The sequence below is a fragment of the Rattus rattus genome, chromosome 12, assembly GCF_011064425.1.
Source record: "Rattus rattus isolate New Zealand chromosome 12, Rrattus_CSIRO_v1, whole genome shotgun sequence".
NCBI classification, from domain to species: Eukaryota; Metazoa; Chordata; class Mammalia; order Rodentia; family Muridae; genus Rattus; species Rattus rattus.
The window spans coordinates 44820129-44832494 of record NC_046165.1 but is presented as its reverse complement, the minus strand read 5'-3'; the positions used below and the strand labels follow the sequence as shown (position 1 = coordinate 44832494).

The 12366-nt window shown below is 42.1% G+C and overlaps 1 protein-coding gene and 1 pseudogene across 1 annotated transcript in view; both read left to right on the top strand.

The window, feature by feature from the left end:
* The window catches only part of Elf1 (E74 like ETS transcription factor 1), a 96892-nt gene that overhangs the window by 26461 nt on the left and 58065 nt on the right, over positions 1-12366 (top strand). The gene's annotated exons all lie outside the window — the stretch shown is intronic.
* The window catches only part of LOC116913154, a 43542-nt pseudogene that overhangs the window by 26073 nt on the left and 5103 nt on the right, over positions 1-12366 (top strand).

Here is a 12366-nt window from a genome sequence, read left to right as displayed (position 1 = left end):
TGCCTGATCCCCTGGAATAGAGTTTGGATAGTCGTGAGCTAGCACATGGGTGCTGGGAATCAAATCTGGGTCCTCTGCAGGAGCTGCAAAGGCTTTTACCTACATAGCCATCTGTCCAGCCCCAGAACTATTATCTCATCTCAATTCTGTCTGAAGCTTCTCTAATCAGGCTCTCTCTCAATCAGGCTCTCTCTAGAATGTCATTGTGTGACTTTTTCTGGACAGTTTGTTTCTGCTTTTCCTGGCTGGAGAGCACAGAGATAGAACAAAGTAACAGCATCATCCAAGTTCAGCCAGTGAACGGGTGAGCTTATTGAGGTTACAGGAGCATGGGTGAGTCTCCAAACAGCTGAATCACAGAGAAAGCACCCGCCCTGCAGGGATGAGTCAGTGCTTAGGAGAGCTACGTCACCAGAGACCCCTAGGGGGCCTTATACCATGATAGGATCTCCTCCTTCCCAGCAGATGACATGACTCCAGGTAGCTGGACTTGGATCTTGTAATTTTTTATGGGCTTCCTGTGCTTTTCCAGATTCTTAGGAATTTTATGAGCTCTCTTCTATCTTAAGGAAAGAATATTTCAATCAGGAAAAAACATAAAATACTCTATCACACATACAACCTTTCTTTAAAAAAACATACCTACTTTTATTTATTTGTATACGAGGGCCTTTCTTTTCTCTTCTTTCTTTCTTTTTCTTTCTTTTTTTTTTTTTTTTTTTTTTTTGCCTGCACGGATGTGAGTATCCCATGTGAATGCATCTCTTGGAACTGGAGTTACAGATGGTAGTGAGCTGCTATGTCAGTGCTGGGAAACAAATCCCGGCCCTTTTAAGAATAACGTGTGCTCTGAGCCATCTCTCCATGCTCTACCCCATTTTTTTTTTTCCAAAAAAATTAATAGTGACCTTGATATTGCTACAACCAGTTGTCATTTTTCTTCAGACCTCATCTACCTGGTCTGAGATGAGCATTTGGTGCTCCCTCAGCTCCTGGACTACTCTTGCTCCATGCTGATAGCGTAGGTCTTGTTTTCCCTCTCTGTTTCTCCACACTCCTTCTCAGCCTCCCTTGTAAGCCCTTTGTCACTCCGCCCACCTCTAAGTGATGGAGCGTCCCAAGAGTCTCACGATCTGGAGCTTTATGTCCTGCACATGTGTCTGGAATACAGGCTAGCGATCCTCAAAATGTGTGCCTGGTTTTTACCTGTCTGATATTCTATACCGTAAGTTATGATAGAAAATTAATAGTACTTCAGTATGTATAAAGTCAGTACATCTTACGTTACACGATGAAAGACTAAGAGGAAAGATAGTTACTTAATGTGTGGATGCATGCATGCATGTGTGTATGTGTGTATATAATTTTATACAAATATATTCTTAGGCAAGGGCATCAAAGAGTCTTTTTTTTTTTTTTTCCTTTTTTTTGGAGCTGGGGACCGAACCCAGGGCCTTGCGCTTCCTAGGCAAGGGCTCTACCACTGAGCTAAATCCCCAACCCCATACAAATATATTCTTAACAAAAGAGGAGTTTCCGTAACTGGTCATGTTCTAGTGTAGTTGCTGGCATTCATAACAGCCCTCTGCTGCTTGTTCGACAAGTACCCCCAGCATGTTGTGCCATAGGGCTGGAAAGTGACTGTAAGCAACTGAAAGTACACTTTCTGGCCCATTTCTGGATGTACATGGAGAAGAAGGTGTTTGCTAAGTCAGTAGCTCCTTTTCAGGTGACAGATAATGAATCTGCCCAAGGAGTGAAACTACAATACGTTTACAATACGGTTATTGTTTCCCAGGATCATGTCCAGATGGGTGCCGAAGATCACCTAACAACTGTAGTCTGTTTTGGTTACTGTGTATATGACAAGGGGTTAGAACAGTGATGACACAAACTCAGTGCTCGGGGCACATTCTTAACTGGTGAGAATGATTAAGAGTACCTAGTCAGCGATTGACATTGAGTCTGTAACATTGAGAAAGCAATTTCTATGTACAGACCCCCCTTTTCAGAACTAAGACAAGGCCTCCAAACCCTAGCCGGCCTGGAGCTCATTTGTTCTAGATTGGCCTCAGCCTTGGCTGTCCCACCTTTGCCTTACTGACTGTGAGGATCACAGGTCTGCACCACCCTACCTCACAAGAGGTTTTACTGAGACGGCAGCCTTAAATGTACTTCCCTGAAGGCTCTCATAAAAACTCAGTGATAACAGAATTGAGAAGCCACTGGCCTGAATAGAGGATCTCTAAAGGTGGTCAGGTTGATGATGATAAGTATTTTCAATAATTGTAAATAGGTCTGTTGAGGGAATTCTTCATGCAGAAGGGATGATTGACCTGAGAGTTGTGCGGATGTTCAGTAGACGGCCTGGGTGGTTGGAATGAGGCGGTCAACCCCAGGAATCACAGTGGTAAGGAGGTGAGTAGAAGTGGGGAAGAACAGTTCCAAGCTCCAGAAGGTTTCAGTAAGTCTGGACTATGCGTATGTGTGCATGTGGGCTCGTATGCTTATATGCCTGTTTGGTATGTATGTATGTATGTATGTATGTATGTATGTATGTATGTATGTATGTGAGAAAAAGAGAAGGAAATGTGTGGGTGGAGAAATGGAGTATGGATTTGGGGCTGGGAAAAGAAGAAAAATTGAAGTCAGATGTCAAAAGCTTTGAATAATAAGATAAATGGTGGCTTTTTTAAGATGGGGTGATTGGGTCACCATGTCTAAATACTTGTCATAAACAATTGAAGGAAGGAAAAGTTTATTTTGGCCTATGATTTCAGATTCAGTTCATGGCTGCTTGGCTTCTTGGGCCTGGGCAGAAGAGGACAGCAGGGGTGTGGAGAGGAGGCCGTTCTTAGCTTCTTAAAAAATAGGAAGCAGAGAGAGGGGGAAAATAGGAAGAAGCCAAGCTGAAAATAGGACAGGTAGTGACCTACTTTTCCAACTAGGGCCCACCCCTCCTCCCTTTTTACCACCTCCCAGTAATGCCACCATTTTGTGCATACATAAAGGGATAGCTCCACTGAGGACATGGTGAACCAAGTTCACTCTCACTGGTAGAGACAAGACTGTCATGGTGGTAGAGCTGCGTATCGGGCTTCACTGACGCAGGCCAGGAAAGCAGTCTCCTGTTGAGCTGCACCTATGATCCTTTTAGGTAATTTCAGTGGTCGGAAACAGGCAGGAGACTTCTCCTCACAGTGAGGTCCCAGCCACGGTGGGCTGAGGGGCTGGAGAGGAGGTTCAGTGCTGAAGAGCACTTGATGCTATTGCAGAGGACCCAGGTCTGATCCCCCACCCACAGGGTAGCTCGCAGTCTCCAGATACAGGGGGTCTGAAGTCTTCTGACTGTCTTGAGCACCAGGCACACAAGTGACACATCGACATATGTGCACACAAACTGCTCATATGCATAAGATAATATAAATCTTTAAAAAAAAACAAACAAATAAGCTGAAACAGGATGAATGGCATGGGTTTGAAACTAGCTTGGACTAGAAACTGAGTTCCAGGGTGAGTCTCCAGTCAGCCTGCCTAAAGTGTAATCCTGACTCCGAAACCGAGCAGCTCTGGCTGTAGGAGTGAAACACTGGATCGTAGGAGACGGATGCTTATGTGTTTAACTTCATGGAACAGGGCCAGTGCCTCTAAAGTAGCTGTATCATTCTGTCTTCCTACCAACAACGTATAAAAGAAACAGTTGCAGGCTTAGGAAGTGCTTAGTTGGTAAAATGCTTGCTGTGCAAACGCGAAGACTTGAGTTTTAGCTCCAGTACAGGTTCTAATACAGCTTAAGCTGCTCTTAAACATGCTAGCTGGCTGAGGCTCAGATTATGGGCACATAGTATGGTGTCTGATTTTCACTTTTTGAAAAGTGATCTGATCTGTAAAAAAAGTATCTGATCTCAGGATAGTATATTATAATGTTCCTATGGGGTAGGTATGCATAATTTATTGACCTCCCAGGATGGCAGTGGCCTCATACCTAAGTGTGTATGTGTGTGTGTGAGTGTGTGTGTGGGCGTGTGTTGATAAAACCCCACATTCACGCGTGCTTGTTATATGATTTGCTTAGTTTTTACAGTGTTGTGGATTGAACACAGAGCTCTGCACATATTCAGTAGTTGTCCTACCACTGAGCCATATCCTCAAACCTGTTTCTGTTTGTTTAAAGAAAGGGTTTTGCTGTGTAATTAAGGCTGTTCTTGAACTTGCTACGTAGCCTGGGCTTGATTGGGCCTTGCGGTCCCTGCCTCAGCCTCAGTAGCAGGAACAATAGGCATGAACCACTGAGCTCTGTTCCAGCACTTTGTGTGTCTCTATTGTATGCTCACCTGCAATGGGGGGCAAAGGTCAGCACAGGGTGCGACTCCTCAGGAGCCACCCGCCTTGTGTTTGAGTCAGGGTAGATTTGGCTAGGCTAGCTGGCCAGTGAGCTCCGGAGGTCTCCTGTCTGCCCTCTTTTGCTCTACCAGGAATTGAACTCCAGGGCATTACTCCTGCTAGGCAAGCCCTCCACTACGGAGCTACAGCCCAACCCAAGGTCCAAGGTATCACCTGGGTGGTGGGGACCGCACTCTCATGCTTGCGAGGCAAGTGCTTCAGTGACGGAGCTGTCCCCACACCCCTGTTCCAAGTTGGATTTTTTGTTTTTGTTTTTGTCATTTTAAAAACCAGTGTTGTCATCTTCTTATTATTTTTAATCTTTATTTTTCTATTTCATATGTATGGGTTTTCTTGGATGTATGTCTATATTGCATATATATATATTATATGCAGTACCTGAGGAGTTCAGAAGAGGGTGTTAGATTCCCCGGGACTGGAGTTACAGACAGTTGTGAGCTGTCATGTGGGTACTTGGGATCAAATTTAGATCCTCTGGAAGAGCAACCAATGCTCTTAACCACTGAGCCGTCTCTCCAGCCCCCATTTGTTTATTTTTGTATCATCCTTTTAGTTTTAATTTCTCTAATTAGGTTATAAAAGTCAGGTTTACATGGATATTACCCAGACTATTTCAGCTCTGGAAAATGAGTCGGTGGCCTTTCCAGAGGACAGTGGACTTCTGTTGACTGTCAGAGCAGCTTGTTCCTAGGTGTATGGACTCCGAATATTCATTCAGGTATTTGGTAGTCAAAATTGATTTATTCTTTTCTTTTGTGTAGTTAAAAATTAATTTAATAAGTCCTAGAGATTATTTTAGTAAAAAGAAACTTCAGTGAAACAGAATAAATAGGCCATCTTGATAAACTGTATTTGTTTCAAATACAGTATGCTCACCGAGGGGCCAGGGCAAACAGTTTTGGTGGCCTGTCAGATGGTGGCCTGGACGGCATTGCTGTAGTGGTTTGCCCATCAGATGCTCCTGTGTCCAGGGCAGCAGTGTTGGCGAAGGGAGCCTGGTACTTAGAAGGCTTGTGGGGCTTGCAGAAAGTTTATTCCACAAGTGAAGTTGTGGCTGTCTGGGGAATGATAGAGTTGTGAACCATGATTGCATCAGTAACTTTGAAAAAGTAAATACTCATCCACTTTTTGGGTCTACTTAAAATTGTTTTGTTCTATTGGACTGTCTACCATGAATTTTTAATTAACACTTATGTTTCCACTGAACTTTGGATTTTCTAGTGAATTTTATCTGTTCAGAGAACCTATAAGTCTGTGTCTAGTATTACAGTTTGCCGGCTTTTCCAGATTACATAGCCATATATCCCTTCATATAAGGGTTAATGAGTAGCCAGGCTGGACGCACCTGTCAGTCTCTGTGGTAGAGACACAGTTCATTCTCTCCTTTCATCCCTCTCACTTTTCCTTTTTATAGTCGTATTTATTTGATGTGTTAATTTTACTCTCTTGTAGCTTGTCATTCTATTCTTTACTGTTAATTTTTAAAGATGGCAATTAGCATGGGTTAGTGGCAGTTTAAACTTGGTAGCTTTTCTTGGCTCTGTCTTGCTCCTGTCCGATGCCTCGCCCCCATTTTTACCTGTGCATTTGCATGTTTGACCTAGCAAAATAATTGGGTCCACAGCAACATGGGCGTGCCTCCCTTAGAAACACTTAGTTTCATGTGTGACTCATAAGCTGAAGCAGCCACCACTTCCCCAATCTACAGGAGCCATTTTAACAGCACAGAACTTGCCGGATTGCTTTTTAGTTTCAAGCCCAGAGGACGAGACCTGAAGACCAAGTTTAAAGGTAACTTGTGATTTTGTATGTTTGCTTCTAGCTATTTTTGAGTCGATAAACAGACGTGGTTCTTACCTGTGGCAGAACATGGCTGAACGTATTCTTTAACTCTGATAAAATATGTGTAGTGAGTCACATGTCTGACTGCACTTCAGAAATACAGGCAACCAAGTATTCAGACGCTGAGAGGGCCTAGCCTTCCCCCTGAAGCGTTTGGTTTATTTCTGTGCTGAGTATTTTCCTCTCCTCTGACTTCAGATAAAGGAGAGCCCCCACCCCTGCAAAGCAAACTAGATCAAGTTCTAATTAAAATGAGCTTAATTGTCTTTGAGGGGCTGGCTGAGAAGTGACTCTTCAATAACTCTACTGCTCATAAGATTTCGATGCTGAAAACCCAAAAAACTCGGGAACAATGGCTTTGTTATAGCATTTTAATTAAGGCTGAGATCTTGGGTCAGTTTAGTTTTAAGTGTTGCTCACAGGCTCATCTATGCCCTTTTTAAAAGCTAGAGAATTATGTAAAAGCAAAATTATGTAAAATTATTTGAAAAGCAAAGAGAGGCTTAAAAACTAAATGGAGTCTGGGTGGTAAAAGTGCATTTTCAGTGAAGAGAAAGATGTTCTGGATTGATTCATTCAGTGTTTGAGGGAAACGAGGCCTTATGGGTTACAGGAACTCGCCTGGAATATCCACTCTAGAAAAGGAGCTGCTTCTGAGGGAGCTCTGTGCTAGTTCAGATCTGTGTGAAGAGGAGGAATGCTGGCCTTCCTCACTGCTAGTGCTAATGCTTGATTTTTTTTTTCTTTTTTGTAGTTAAAAAAAAAAGTAAAGCCCTTTTGTTAGCAGGAAGTGGCTCAGTCTTTTCCTGAATTCTTCGTCATCACTGAAACGGTTAATATTTTCTGGCAAGTGTACATTCACTTTGCAGCAATATTTTACCTCTGAAACATCCGTGAAGCTGACGTTTGAGTAGAAGCAAACTTTGAGTACGTGGATTCAAGTTTGTTGTCATTTACTGTTGACCAAAATGGTTTCTAGCTAGTTGGTTGAGAATTGGCTCCAGCTCTCTGAGGGCATGAAGTCCTTGTAGGTTTGAAAGGGAAGGCGAGAGGGGTGTCACTTCTCGCTATGGTGGGTGATTTTTGATACCAGCAGATCCTAGTGCTGTGTCTTATAAGGAAGGCAGACATCTTGCCAGTTCAACTGTGAGCCCTTCTCAGTCATCTTTGTTTGTATATTGAAGGTTTGGTTGGCTTTTGACTAAGCGAAGGCTGTATTTGCTTCAAGTCTGGCCTAAAACAAGACTAATGACACCTTCTTATTTCCCTTTCCCCATTTTCTTTGTAAGGCTTGTGATCAATAGGAGAAAAAATCAAGGAGGACACAAGTAAGCAAGCTAAGAGCATATATACCAAGCAGAATGATTTGATTTTTTTTTTTTTTTTTGGTTCTTTTTTTTTTCAGAGCTGGGGACGGAACCCAGGGCCTTGCGCTTCCTAGGCAAGTGCTCTACCACTGAGCTAAATCCCCAACCCCATGATTTGATTTCTTAAAATGAGAAGTTGTACATACATCTGAAGTAAAGTGGACATTGGTCGTGCATATCTGTTTCCTCTCATGCTTGTTTTGAGGTAGGGCCTTGCCGTGCTACTCGTCTCCAGTTCTGTCTAGTCTGCCTCAGCGTTGCAGTGTTGGGTTCACAGGCATGTTCTTCATGCTTGGCTGTCACTTTCTAATTAGGACTTATGGAAAATGGCAGAAAGGAGACTGAGTACAGTTACCCTGCTCCCTCTTCATAGTATGGACGGGAAGTTAAATTGAGTTGTAAAAATGGCAATGTGGGGTTATTGACTGAAGAGTGTTCAAGGGCCCCAACAAACAGATACCGACACTAGTGCCAGATTGGCCTTGAACTTTGCTAGGTGTTAGAGAAGGGGATGACCTTGAACTCCAGACCTTCCTGCCTCTCTGCCTCCTAAATTACTGACATGCACAGTGCTCAGTTAAATTTGGGGTGCAGGGTGGGGGGCAAATGTGTTAATGCATGTCAAGTCCTACAATAGTCGGGATTACACAGAATGTCCCAAACAAACAAACAAACATTTCTTTTTTACTTTATGTTTTCTCGGAGATATATTATCTTATGTAAACTACAAAGTTTCGAGACAGCTTTAAATGATGTATTATCTATGATCTAGATGCTCAGTCAAAGACTAATCACTGCATTTGTGCAAATCTGGAAGGTAATGGTTTTTACAAATCTAGATGTAATTAAAGGTAGTTATTTTCTGGGTTTAGAAACTACATGGTCCTATATAGAGAAAACAAACATTTTATAATATAAAAGGAGGTACTTTTAGTGTGTATTAGCATTTTTTGGTATCAAAACCACTTACTGGAAGTATACTATTATTAGACCTTTCATTTTTTAATACTAAATATGCATATGGAAAAGTGCATAAATAAAATTTCAACGTGAATGTTTGCCCATTCACATTATCCTAGGCTAGCAGGTAGAGTATGTCTATTGCCTGTATTTGCTTTCCCCTAAAATTTGACTATTTTCTTTTTTGTGATAATCCTTTCTGATAGTTTTACTCCCTTGAGCTTTATGTAAGCCAGAGCACACTTTCCGGCAGTGATTTGCTAACTTTGTTCAACTCAGTGAAGCTAATTTGTCTACAGCGTGGCTTTGCTCTCCCTTTCTATCCCGCCAGTTACTGCCTCTTGCTGACAGTTGACTTCTAGTTTGGAAGTATTCTTTCATGCTCTTCCAGGAACACATGTGCAGGAGTTCTGTACGATTAGTTTTTATTATTGAGATGTGTGAGGACTTTGCAAGAACTGAAGGAACATAATTTAAGAAAACAAATAGCTCCTTTTGTTCATTGTGGACACTAAGTGAAATTGTCTTTAAAATATGTCAGTGCTGGGACTGGATAGATGGCTCAACATTTAAGAGCACTGGCTACCCTTCAGAGGACTTGGGTTTAATTCCCAGCACCTACTTGGCAGCTCCCAACTATGTGTAACTCCAATTCTAAGAGATGCAACTCCTGTATTCTGCTGGCACCAGGTGAGTATGTGGTACACAGACATACATGCAGGCAGAGCACTCATACACATGGATGAAATAAGAAGTTTTCAAAACTTCCAGTGCGAGTAGGTGAAAATACAAGTAGTGCGGTTCGTCTGCATAGCCTTGACTCTTGCCGAGGCTGGCGAGCTCCAGCCGCCTGTGCTCTCGCACCGACACCGCAGGAGTCACTGCACCTAGAAGGTGTAACTGACACCTGCTTGCAGTATGAGCATCATTTTGAGCTATGAAGTGCTGACAAGGTTTCTAGGCCCTTTGTGGGCCTGAGAAGGACTTTGAGCATCACCACAGTCCTGCACCATTGGAGATGAGCCAGTCGCTCAGAAACTAGGGATTGGGTAAGTACATGATGGCAGGGGTTTAGTTTTATTAAAGATTACGCCAAACACGACTTTACAGTGGAGTATTTTTGCACCCGATGAAGAAAGCAGCCTTTCTCGAAGAAAGTGAAAGTATCAGGTCCAAGTTTCTGCGCCTTGCTTATTAGCCCAAGCCTTTGCCTTGAGAGAAGGGAAGCTCGAGAGGGAAGCTGCCGCTGCTGCTGCTTTTCTAGTCTAATTTTACGGGTTTAATTCTCACAGACAAGGAGTTAGCAGTGGTATCTGTCATTTTTATCTGGGTTTTAGCAATAGGTGAAATGTGCCTTAAATTTAGCTTCTAGTAGATTCAGTTCTCATTACATTTTCAGTTTTTCATACACACACACACACACACACACACACACGTACACACACACAGAGTCTCTGGAACAGCAGCAAGTGCTCTCCACCTTTGACTCATCACCCCACTTTTGTTTTTTCTTTCTTTCTCTTTTTGAGACAGGATCTCCCTAATTAGCCCAGGCTGGCCTTGAGTTCTCCAACCTCTTAACTTCAGCTTCCTAGCCCTGGGATTCCAGGCAAGCACCATAACACCTACTTTGCATTTCTTTATTGTGTTCCTAATTGGGGGAGCTTTGAGTGCTATATAAAGTTTCAGACTTGAGGCCAGGCAGGGGTATAGCTTTGTGGTGGACTGTGAGCCTAGCGTGCAGGTGGCCTGCCTCAATCCTTAGCACCACAAGAGAAAAAAGAGTTTCAGTTTGAATTTAAGAAGTATTTTAAGAAGGTTAGAAGGAGACTTGCATTTAAACAACTTAGAACTTCTGTTAAAACCTCCATAGGAAGTCACTGCGCCCGTCCGTATTCTGCATGAAGTCAGAGCACGTTTTGCAAGAGGCATCTTCCAAGGCAGGTTACTTTGTGCTTCTGGAACAGCTCAGTTATAATGAAAGCCCAGTGATCATAAACTGGCTTAATGCGCTTCAGTATGTTTCTAATCAGAATGTTCGATGCTTAAAGAGTCCTTATATATTGTGTTTACTTAAAGTTTTTATTAAGCTTGTTAGAAAATGTTAGAAGGCTACATATATGTATGTGTGCGTGTGTGTATATATATATATATTTATTTATACAGATGTTATTATTCATTTATATTGATTGGGAATCATACCCAGCGCATTGCACACTCCAGGCAAATCACTTCTGCACTGAGCTGTGTCTTTAGTCCTTACATCTCATTCTCTCCCCTTTCTGTCTACCCCTCTGTCTGCTTCACACACCTTAGCCTTACATAGGCTAACTAAATGGTGTACTGCTAAGCTATACCTCCAGCCTAATATTTCAGGTTTAAATTGGAAATATTAATTAGAATTAATTAATATTAAGACACAAATAGTCATTGAAAAGAATGAGCTATAGCCTTTCATTTGAAAATATTAGGTAAAAATCAAACTGTATATTCAAGCCATCATATAAAATTTTGTACTTTAGGAACATAGAACCTTACTTAAACCTAAATAAATAGTAAGTATCTGTTAAGTTCTCTGTAGGGAAAAAGCCACAGGATGCACACAATGGACTTATGTGAATGAGCAATGTTATTTTGGACATCGACATAGAATGCTAAAGCCTGATAAAATTATAGCTGATGTAAATTATATTTATACCTAGGTAAGAATTGCCCAGTATTATTAGAGAAGATAAACCATGTTTATTTGAACACAGGAGGCATGAGTGGTGGGTTATGATCATTCATAAAGATTATTAGTTTGGAAGGCATGATTAATTGAGCACCTATTTATGGTAGATATATAAATAAGTTACAGGAACCACATTTTGGACATATGAGAGAATGGAGATAGTTTGTTGGGGGTTTGGGGCACAAATAATCTGATACTGACAAAAGGCTGTATTTAAAAAAAATCAGTAATCTGAGCCTAGCTTAGTTGATATTAGTGCCTATATGGCAGGCATCATGTCTGGGTATGGAGACTAGAAGATCAGAAGTTCAAGGTCATCTTGCTGTTACGTAGAGAGGTGGAGAACAATTTGGATCATATGAGAACCTATCACAGCACAACTAACCAACCCCCAAAGATCAAAGTGGCAAATTAATCAGTTCAGTGTGATTGAGTCACTCGAGGCGGGGCACGGCATCTCTTTGATACTAAGCCACGTGCTCTACCACTGAGGTACAGTTTTTTCTTTTAATTGTTTATTTAAAGACAGATGCTTACTGTATGGCCCTGGCTGGCCTAGAATGCTTTATGTAGATCATCTGGCCTTAAATTCAGAGAGACCCAGCTGCCTCTGCCTTCCCTGTTTGTTCTGAAGTGTAAAGCTAGGGAGGATAGCAAATGCTACCCTTAAAATGGACGAACTAAACAAGCATAACAGTCTGAGGTCACGGTCTGCTGTTTAATTCAGTCGTGTGGGTTTGGGGTTTTGGTTTGTTTGTTTGTCTTTTGTTTTCCTACCTCTTAGGCCCAGGGTTCTTACTGAGTTGCCTGGGTTTCCTTGCCTTGCTTTGTAGCAGTCTTCCCCGTTCGGGCTCTGAAAGGACCGGGATGGCAGTCCTTTGCTGACAGGCCTGGCCACAGCCTTTATCAGATCTTGGTATTCATTCCTAGGAGTCCTTCAGAGAACTTGAACATTGTTCTTTGGTATCTTAGCCCTCAACACCAGAATGCTCTCATTGTCTTTCTTCATTTTTATGTTTCTGATATCATACTTCACTGTATTTTCACACAGGCAATTGAACT